Source organism: Podarcis bocagei (assembly GCF_964188305.1).
Source record: "Podarcis bocagei genome assembly, chromosome: W".
Lineage (NCBI taxonomy): Eukaryota > Metazoa > Chordata > Lepidosauria > Squamata > Lacertidae > Podarcis > Podarcis bocagei.
The window spans coordinates 17,984,777-17,995,959 of record NC_138131.1 but is presented as its reverse complement, the minus strand read 5'-3'; positions in this window follow the sequence as shown (position 1 = coordinate 17,995,959).

Sequence of the window (11,183 nt, the reverse complement as noted above, 5' to 3'; positions counted from 1 at the left end):
TAGCAGCTGTTAAAAGCTCCAAGAAGGTATTTGAACCTTCAAGTTTCCAAGAAATCCAGGATTTGGATTCTAAGGAAGCTGAGCCATGGTTAAATGCCATGAAGGCTGAGCTTGATTCCTTAGAAAGGAACAAAACATGGGAGCTAGTTCCAGTAGTTCCAGGAATGAAACTGCTTGGAAGCAAATGGGTCTTCAAAGCGAAGACTGATCAAAATGGCAAGATAGTCAGACACAAAGCCAGATTGGTAGCCAGAGGTTTTGCACAGGTACCAGGTGAAGACTATCACGATACCTACTCACCCACCGTGAGATATGAGAGCATTAGGCTTATGCTCAAGCTAGCTGCAGAGGAGAAGCTAGACATTAGTCACCACGATGTGAATACAGCATTTTTGTACGCATCTCTAGGTGAATCACTTTATATGCTTCCACCTGATGGCGTACAGGTAAAACAGGGATTTGTTTGTGCTCTGAAGAAGTCCCTTTATGGTCTCAAACAAAGTGCACGGTGTTGGCACACAAAACTCACTGAAGCATTGTTTTCTCTAGGTTTTCAGCAAGGGAAAGCTGATCCATGTGTGTTTGTCAAAGAGGAGGGGCAAAAGAAGCTGTATTGCTTGTTTTATGTTGATGATATTTTATTCTTTTGGAAAGATGTCACAATGTACAATAACGCCCTAGCTCAACTGAAAGAGCACTTTGACATGAAAGATCTTGGTGAGGTAAACAACTACCTATCTGTGATGGCCTGGGATTCCGATTCTGAGAGTGAACCGGAGGAATCCCAGCCGGCACAGGAGTCCCCGCCTCCAGGGCCGGCTGAACTGGGGCAAGGCCTAGATTCTGAGGAGCCTGCACCTGTGCCAGATCCTCGGGAGCAGGCACCAGGTGAAACCATTCTGGCCCCAGAGGTGCTTGAGGACTCAGTGTCTACAGGTGAGCCTTCCCCGGGGCCCAATAACCCTTCGGCCTCTCCTGAACTGCAGAGGCTTAGGGCAGAGAGGCGAAGGGAACTGGTTTCTCCCAGGAGGAGTGCTCGCCTTAAGGCCAGGAGAGGCGGGACTTCTGGGGGCCGGGACCGCCCCTGGCCTTAGAGAAGATAAAGGTCAGTCAGTCCGGTCCCAGGTTGCGGGAGCAACGTCGTTGTGGAGTATCAGCTTTTACCCGGACCTAGACCTGTACTACCAGCGTTCCTGTTCCCGCCCGGCTCCCTGTTTCGGACCTTCCAGTGTTCCTATTTCCTGCCCGGCTTCCTGCTTCTGATCTTCGAGTGTTCCTGACCCCGTCCGGCTCCCTGTTTCGGACCTCGCGTCTCAGCTTGTGAGCTACTACCAGGCTAGTGACTCAGGACTGAACTTTGGCTACGGTAATAGTACCTTCCCCCCCCCCCGGGACCAGCACAGTTTGCTCCTGCCACACCCGCACTCCCTCTTTGTTGGGGTGCGTTCGGGAAGAGCCACAGGCCATGGCCGACCAAGCGGCTACGCTGTTGGCAATAGCCCAGGAGAACCAGGCCTTGACTCACACCGTGCAGCAGCTCAGCAACGCAGTTACGGCACTTCAGCAGCGGTTGGACGCCCTACCGGCTCCTGGGGCCGACGCCCCGGCTCCTGGCAACTACCCAGTGGCCTTGCCTGAGATTTTTTTTTTTAAAAAAAAAATATTTTTATTACATTTTTCAGATACAAAGTCAGATATATACAGAATATAAGAAATATAAGAAAGAAATAAAAGAAAAGAAAAAAGAAGAAAGAAGAAATCCAACTTTCCAAAGCATTTTTATACAACCAACTGGACTTCCCCACATCTCCCTCACCCTGCGTTCTTTACAATAAAAATATCAGCAAATTATTACCTTGTTTCATGCCTTACTTTGTACCTTTCAGATATTGTATTTCTGAATTTAAAATACCTTTTATCAATTACTTGTACCTTAAATTAGACATAATATTACTTTAAATTTCAACCTTTTCTTACTTATAACTTAATTTCCTGTTTCACCAAATCTAATTGCTGAAGCTAAAATTTCCAAATCGTGCAAATTCTTAACATTCATACAACTTATAGTATTTTTGTAAATAGTCCTTAAATTTTTTCCAGTCCTCTTCCATTGTTTCTTCTCCCAAATCTCGGATTCTGCCAGTCATTTCAGCCAGTTCCATGTAGTCCATCAATTGCGTCTGCCACTCTTCCAGTGTGGGTAAATCTTTTGTCTTCCAATATTTTGCGATGAGTATTCTTGCTGCTGTAGTTGCATACATAAAAAAAGTTCTATCCTTCTTTAACACTTTCTGGCCAACAATGCCCAAGAGGAAGGCCTCTGGTTTCTTGGAAAAGGTATACTTAAAGCCTTGCCTGAGAAATTTGATGGGGCTCCGGCCAGCTTTCCCATGTTTCTTGCCCAGGCCAAGCTGTACATTCAGGGGCGCGCCCGGAACTTCCCTGACGACCGCACCAAGGTGCACTTTTTGATTAGTTTGTTAAAGGACCAGGCAGCCAAGTGGGCGTTGCCGCTGCTCAGGCAAGACTCCCCCTTGCTGGCAGACTATATGGGGTTTTGCAATCTTTTGGAGGCCGCGTTCGGCAACCCCCAGAAGGGGAGTCAAGCCAACCGGGTGATTCGGCAGTTGAAACAGGGCAAGTCCACGGTGGCCGCATACACCATGGAATTCCGGCTGCTGGCACAGGACTTGACCTGGAATGACTCTGCTCTTCGGGACTAGTATCTCAAGGGGCTTTCAGACGAGATACTGGACCAGCTGGCCACAATGGAACGCCCCACCACGCTAGACACCCTCATTCAACAGAGTCTACAGATAGACGATCGGCTAGAGGACCGTCGTCAGGCTCGGGGTCGCCGGCACTTCCAGTTCTCGGCACCAGTTTCTACCAGCAGCTCCACGGGCACAGCCGAGTCATCGGAGGAACCTATGCAGCTTGGGGCAGTGCGGCCACACCTCTCACCCGCGGAGAAGTCGCGGCGTCGGGAGGGGAATCTATGTCTCTATTGTGGCGGAAGCGGACACTATGCCCGGTCCTGTCCTGAGAAGTGCCAGCCACAGGGGAAACCACCAACCCCAGTAGCTGATGGCCCTGGCTACCTGGGGTCCCAAACAGCACAGAATGGGGCCGCACCAGTTGAATTGCAACACCTTATGGTTCCGGTACGTTTATACCCTCCAGGTGGGCCCTGGATCCACACCCATGCTCTGGTGGATTCGGGGGCAACCCGCTCCTATATGGACGCTACTTTTGCTGCCCATCATCGGGTGCCACTTCGGAACAAGCCAGAACCGGTACAGGTGGAGGCAATCGACGGACGGCTCCTGCGTTCGGGTGCCGTCACTCAGGAGACCCAGCCCTTGGTCCTGTGCCTCCAGCAGCACCGTGAGATGCGAACTCTGGATATTGCCTCCATGCCCCGGTTCCCCCTGGTGCTTGGGATGGACTGGCTGGAGGCTCACAATGTGCAGATTGACTGGGTCAAACGGACTGTACACTTCCCAGACCCAAGTTCTTCTGCTGAGACTGAGATGCTAGCAGCTGCGCCCACTGAGGAGGCTGCTGCAACGCTCCCCGCTGAGTACCGGGACTATCACGACGTGTTCGAGGAACGGGGGGCAGACCAGCTGCCGCCGCATCGGTCTTTTGATTGTGGCATAGACCTTCAGCCCGGAGCGCCCCTACCAGTGAGTCGCTTATACTCTCTATCAGAGCCAGAGCGCGAGGCTTTGCAGGACTTCTTGTGCAAGAACCTGGAGCGTGGTTTCATTAGGCCTTCTACCTCGCCCACTGCTGCGCCAGTGCTCTTTGTTAAGAAGAAATGTGGGGAGCTCCGCCTGTGCCATGATTACAGGGCCCTGAACAAAATTACCACCCCAGACCGGTACCCCTTGCCCCTTATTTCGGAGTTGCTGGAGCGGGTGCAAGGGGCGCAGGTGTTCACCAAGCTAGACCTTCGGGGGGCCTACAATTTGATTCGGATTCGAGCCGGGGATGAGTGGAAGACAGCATTCAGGACCCGGTACGGGCAGTTCGAATACCTAGTCATGCCCTTCGGTTTGTGCAACGCGCCTGCTGTGTTCCAACGGTACATCAACCACGTGTTCCAGGACTTGCTAGACAAGTACGTGGTGGTGTACCTGAATGACATTCTGGTTTACTCCCGTGACCCGGCGCGCCACGAGGGTCATGTCCGGACCGTGCTGCAGCGCTTGCGCAAGCACCGTCTATATGCAAAGCTCAGCAAGTGCGAGTTCCATCAGCGGTCAATGGACTTCCTGGGTCACCGACTCTCACCAGGTGGGGTGCAGATGGATCCTGGGAAGCTGGCAGCGGTTCGAGAATGGGCGGCACCTCGGAACCGCAAGGAACTACAGCGTTTCCTGGGGTTCGCCAACTATTACCGGACCTTCAATGCAGATTATGCTCATCGCACCACCCCGTTGACCTGGCTATTGCGCCCCAAGACACCGTTTTCCTGGGACAAGGAGGCAGAGGAGGCATTTCAGGGATTGAAGGCCTGTTTCCAGAGAGCGCCAATCTTGCAACATCCGGATCCCTCTCGACCCTTTGTGGTAGAGACCGACGCCTCCGGTACGGCTCTCGGTACCGTTTTTTCTCAGCAGTGCGGACCGGAAGCGCCACTCTTACCCTGCGCCTACTATTCCCGCCAGCTCCTCCCAGCGGAGCGTAACTATACCGTGTGGGAGCGGGAACTACTGGCCATCAAGGTGGCCTTTGAGGTTTGGCGCCACCATCTTGAGGGGGCTCGACACCCGGTGGAGGTGAGAACCGACCACTGGAACCTGGAGTACCTCCAGACCACCCGCAAGCTGAACCAAAGGCAGATCCGGTGGGCGTTGTTCTTTTCCCGGTTCCAGTTCCGGATCCGCTACATCCCTAGCTCCCAAAACCAGAAGGCGGATGCCCTGTCCCGGAAACCTGAAGACAACGCAGACACGGTACAGCAAGCAGTACCCACCACAATTCTACCACCAGCTGCATTCCTGGCCACCCAGGAGGCGCAGCCACTGCAGGCTCGGGTGCGGGAACAGCAGCAGGTCGTCGCTTGGGCCCAGGAACGCCTCCGGGAACTGGCCGAAGGGTCATGCCCTCAGTATCCAGGGCTGGTCTTGCATCAGGGTCTTCTGCTGCACCACGGGCGTCTGTACATCCCACCAGGGCCGCTGCGGGCTGAGGTTCTCCGGATGACCCATGATGCTCCAGCAGCGGGGCACTTTGGGCGGTATTGGACCCCCCATCTGGTAAGCCGTGAGTTTTGGTGGCCCTGTCTGAAGGCTGACGTGGCTCGCTACGTCGCTGGTTGTGATGTCTGCAGGCGGGCCAAGGGGCCGACCGGGCGACCCCCCGGCCTTCTTCAGCCGTTGCCAGTTCCACCACGTCCTTGGCACACAGTTTCTCTGGACTTTGTAGTGGAGCTACCCCCGTCTCGTGGCTGCACCTGCCTTCTAGTTTTCTCCGACCATTTCACAAAGATGGTGCACTGTGCCCCCTGCCCATCCGTACCCTCAGCTAAGGAAACTGCTCAGCTGTACCTTCAGCATGTCTTCCGCCTGCATGGCCTACCTGAGCGTGTGGTGTCCGACCAGGGCGTTCAGTTCACGTCCCGGTTTTGGCGAGCTTTGCACCAGGCACTCGGAACAGAGGTCTGTCTCTCATCAGCCTACCACCCACAGACCGATGGCCAGACGGAACGGGCGAATGCGGTGCTGGAGCAGTATCTCCGGTATTACTGCAGCTACCAGCAGGATGACTGGGTCGACCACCTAGCATTGGCGGAGTTCGCTTACAACAACGCGGTGAATGCGTCCACCCAGCAGACCCCGTTCCAGGCCAGTTACGGTTTTCATCCACGGTTGTTTCCAGATGTGCTGCCGGCATCTGCGGTCCCTGCGGTGACAGAGTGGCTTCAGGAGCTCCAGTCCCAGCAACAGCTGTTGATGGAGCAGCTGCGCCAGGCCAATAATAATAATAATAATAATAATAATAATAATAATAATAATAATAAATTTTATTTATATCCCGCCCTCCCCAGCCGAAGCCGGGCTCAGGGCAGCTAACAACACTAAAATAGTGCAACATTATAAAAACATCAAAGAATTAATTAAAATCAAAATTGATGGCAACCATAAACTAAAGTATTGTAAAGATTGCCAAAGGAGGGAGTCAGGCTGCGCCCTGACCAAAGGCCTGGTGGAACAGCTCTGTCTTGCAGGGCCTGCGGAAAGATGTCAAGTCCTGGAGGGCCCTTGTCTCTTGTGACAGAGCGTTCCACCAGGTTGGAGCCGCAGCCGAAAAAGCCCTGGCTCTAGTTGAGGCCAACCTAACCTCTCTGAGGCCTGGGACCTTCAAGATGTTTTTATTTGAAGACCGTAAGTTCCTCTGTGGGGCATACCAGGAGAGGCGGTCCCGTACATACGAGGGTCCTAGGCCGTATAGGGCTTTGAAGGTTAAAACCAGCACCTTAAACCTGATCCTGTACTCCACCGGGAGCCAGTGCAGCTGGTATAGCACCGGATGAATGTGATCCCGCAGCGAAGACCCCGTAAGGAGTCTCACTGCGGCATTCTGCACCCGCTGGAGTTTCTGGGTCAATCTCGAGGGCAGCCCCACGTAGAGCGAGTTACAATGATCCAGTCTGGAGGTGACCGTCGCGTGGATCACAGTGGCTAGGTCAGGGCGAGAGAGGTAAGGAGCCAACTGCTTAGCTTGGCGGAGATGGAAAAATGTCGCCTTTGTTATAGCTGCAATCTGCTCCTCCATGGAGAGGGAGGTATCGAAGATTACACCCAAACTCTTCACGGACGGTGCTGGCACTAATTGCACCCCCGCAAGAGATGGGAGTTGCCCCCTCAATCCCATATCGTCCCGCCCCAGCCAGAGGACCTCTGTCTTCGAAGGATTTAACTTCAACCGGCTCCCACGTAACCATCCAGCCACAGCTTCCAAGCATCTGATCAGTGTGTCTGGGGCCGAGTCAGGATGGCCATCCATCAACAGATAGAGTTGGGTGTCATCAGCATACTGATGGCAACCCAGCCCAAAACTCCGGACAAGCTGGGCGAGGGGGCGCATAAAGATGTTAAAAAGCATCGGGGAGAGTATCGCACCCTGGGGCACTCCACACACCAAGGAGTGGCGGGATGACAGTTCCCCCCAAGCGCCACCCTCTGTCCCCAACCAGAGAGAAACGAGCGCAGCCATTGAAGGACTGTGCCCTGGATCCCCACGTCGGCAAGGCGGTGGTCCAGGAGTTCGTGATCAACCATGTCGAAGGCTGCTGACAGGTCTAGAAGAATCAGCAGCCCCAACCCGCCTCGATCCAGCTGCCTGCGGAGATCATCTGTTAGGGCGACCAGAGCCGTCTCGGTCCCATGACCAGCGCGGAAGCCGGACTGGAATGGATCCAGAGCCGATGTTTCATCCAGAAACCTACCAAGCTGTTCAGCAACCGCTCTCTCAATCACCTTACCCAGGAATGGAAGATTCGAAACTGGGCGGTAATTGGATAGATCTAAGGGGTCTAATGATGTTTTCTTTAAGAGCGGACGCACCACTGCCTCCTTCAGTTCCCCTGGGAATGTCCCGGTGCCAAGGGACAGATTGATGATATCCCCCAGGGGGGCCCGCACCTCGTCTGGACACTCTCTAATCAGCCATGACGGGCACGGGTCGAGAGGACAAGTGGTGGGCTTTCCAGCTCGGAGGAGTCTGTCCACATTGGCTGGGGATATCCAGTCAAAGTGGTCCAATACTGGACCCGAGGACAGTCGAGGGGCCTCCAGTTCCTTTATTGTATCCAAATTGGCAGGGAGGTCATGGCGGAGCGACAGGACCTTCTCCGCAAAAAAGCTCGCAAATGCCTCACAGCTGTGTGTCAAATTATTATTTAAATTTGGCTGTCCTTCGAGGGACGTTAAAGACCGAATTACACTAAATAATTGTGCCGGGCGAGAGCTAGCGGATGCAATGGAGGCCGAGAAGTAGGACTTCTTAGCGGCCTTCACTGCCATCTCGTAGGTTTTCATAAAAACCCTATAAGATGTTCTTGAGGCTCCGTCACGGGCACCCCGCCATACTCGCTCTAGCCGTCTGAGGTCCCGCTTCATTTTCCGGAGCTCCTCAGTAAACCAGGGAGCCGGGTTTCTGCGGGGTCGCAGAGGGCGCTTAGGTGCGATCTCATTGATGGCTGCCAGGAGCTGGGTATTCCAGCCCTCAACAAGCTCAGTCAATGAGTCGCCAGGGGGAGAAAGGTCCCGCAAGGCTTGACGGAACCTATCAGGGTCCATCAGCCTCCGCGGGCGAGCCCAAATCGGCTCGCCACCTAAGCAGGGTGGGGGTGGAACATCAATCCTGGCTTTCAGAGCATAGTGATCATACCATGGCACCTTGATCGAAGGAAACATGATCACATCTATACCGACACCAAAGATCAAATCCAGCGTGTAGCCTGCTTGATGTGTGGGGCCCGAAACAAACTGGGAGAGCCCTAGTGTCGCCATGGAAGACACCAGGTCCAGAGCCTGTGAGGAGGGAGTGGCATCGGCATGGATGTTGAAGTCCCCCAATACCAATAGGTTAGGGAACTCCAAGGCCCAGCCGGCCACCGCCTCCAGCAGGCCTGACAGGGTGGCTGCTGGTGCGCTAGGTGGCCGGTACACCAGCCAGACAGCCAAGCTCACCTCGGAGCCCCACACTAGGCCAACACATTCAATGCCCGGGAATCGATGGCGGTGGTAGAGCCCTGAAAGAACAATCTTCCCGGATTAATAATGCCACCCCTCCCCCCCGGCCCGCAGTCCGTGACTGGTGGAGGACGGAAAAACCCGGGGGCGCCATCTCTCGTAAGGTAACAGTATCCCCTTCGCGCACCCAGGTCTCCGTCACACAAGCCAGGTCGACCCCCTGCGAGATGATGAAATCTCGCAGGGTGGCGGTTTTGTTGCCTATAGACCTGGCATTGCACAACACCAGTGACGGAGGTGAGTAATCCTTGCTCACCCTACCCTCGTCTCTCGGGATGGGGCGCAGATTGGAAGGGGTACGAGCATATCCGTATCTCGATCCCCTTCGCCTATGACATCTGCCCCCACCGCCATACCTCCCTCGCACCTCCACAGTAGGAATCCCAAGCCTCATACTCGCCTCCATTTACAAAATATAAAAACGCCAAGGAGGCGTACAAAGTCCAGGCCGACCGCCACCGCCAGGTGGGGCCGGAACTCCACGTCGGTGACCTGGTATGGCTCTCCACTCGCCACCTCCACCCTTCTCGACCTTCTCGGAAGCTGGACGCCCGTTTCACCGGCCCGTTCACTATCGTGAACCAGGTCTCGCCTGTGGCATTCCGTCTCCGGTTGCCTGCAACCCTGAAGGTTCACCCGGTATTCCACAGGTCCCTTCTGAGTCCGGTGGCCCCACCCGACGAGTTCCACCCGAACTGTCCCCGACCGCAGCCAGTTTTGGTTCAGGGAGAGCCTGAGTACGAGGTGGCACGCATTCTGGACTCCCGATACCGCAGGGGAAAGCTGCAGTGTGCTGGTCCCGGGGGTAAGGTACCGTGAGTGTAGCAGAGTCCACACGAAGAGGGGCGAGGTCCGATGCAGAGAGCCGGGCGGGGAACAGGAACGCTGGAACAGAAGGCTGAGCAGGTAACAGGAACACCGGATGGTCGGGAACAGGAGGCCGAGCAGGGATCAAGAACACAGGAAGGTCCGAAGCCAACAACGACGTTGCTCCCGCAACCTGGGGCCGGGTTGACTGGGCTTTTATCCTCTTCTAAGGCCAGGGGCGGTCCCGGCCCCCAGGAGCCCCGCCTCCTCTGGCCTTAAGGCGAGCACTCCTCCTGGGGGCAACCAGTTCCCTTCGCCTCTCTGCCCTAAGCCTCTGCAGATCAGGAGAGGCCGAAGGGTTACTGGGCCCTGGAGGAGGCTCACCTGTGGCCACTGAGTCATCAAGCCCCTCTGGGGCCAGAAGGGCTTCACCTGGGGCCAGCTCCTGATGCACTGCCACAGGTGCAGGCTCTTCAGCATCTAGGCCTTGCCCCAGTTCAGCCGGCCCTGGAGGCGGGGACTCCTGTGCAGGCTGGGATTCCTCTGTTTCATCCTCCAAATCGGAATCCCAGGCCATCACACCATCCCCCCTCCCAGGCCCCCCCCTCAACCGAGGGTCCGGACCCGGCTTGCCGGGGTACGTCGCATGGAACTCTCGGAGGCAGGCAGGTGCGTGGACGTTGGCCGCTGGTTCCCAGGAACGGTCCTCCGGTCCGTACCCCTTCCAGTCAATGAGATACTGCAGCTTTCCCCTGCGGTATCGGGAGTCCAGGATGCGTTCCACCTCGTACTCAGGCTCTCCCCGAACCAACACCGGCTGCGGTCGGGGACGGTTCGGGTGGAACTCGTCGGGTGGGGCCACCGGACTCAAAAGGGACCTGTGGAAGACCGGGTGAACCTTCAGGGTTGCGGGTAACCGGAGACGGAATGCCACAGGAGAGACTTGGTCTACGATAGGGAACGGGCCGGTGAAGCGGGCGTCCAACTTCCGCGAAGGTCGAGAGGGGTGGAGGTGGCGAGTGGAGAGCCAAACCAGGTCACCGACACGAAGTTCCGGCCCCACCTGGCGGTGGCGGTCGGCCTGGGCTTTGTACGCCTCCTTGGCCTGGTGCAGTTGCTCCACCAAAAGCTGTTGCTGGGACTGGAGCTCTTGAAGCCACTCCGTCACCGCCGGGACCGCGGATGCCGGCAGCACCTCTGGAAACAGCCGTGGATGATAACCATAACTGGCCTGGAACGGGGTCTGCTAGGTGGACGCATTCACCGCGTTGTTATAGGCGAACTCCGCCAATGCCAGGTGGTCGACCCAGTCATCCTGCTGGTAGCTGCAGTAACACCGGAGGTACTGCTCCAGCACCGCGTTCGCCCGTTCCGTCTGGCCATCGGTCTGTGGGTGGTAGGCTGACGAGAGGCAGACCTCTGTCCCGAGGGTCTGGTGTAATGCTCGCCAGAACCGGGATGTGAACTGAACGCCCCGGTCGGACACCACGCGCTCAGGTAGTCCATGCAGGCGGAAGACATGCTGAAGGTACAGCTGAGCAGTTTCCTTGGCTGTGGGTACAGATGGACAGGGAGCGCAGTGCACCATCTTGGTGAAATGGTCAGAGA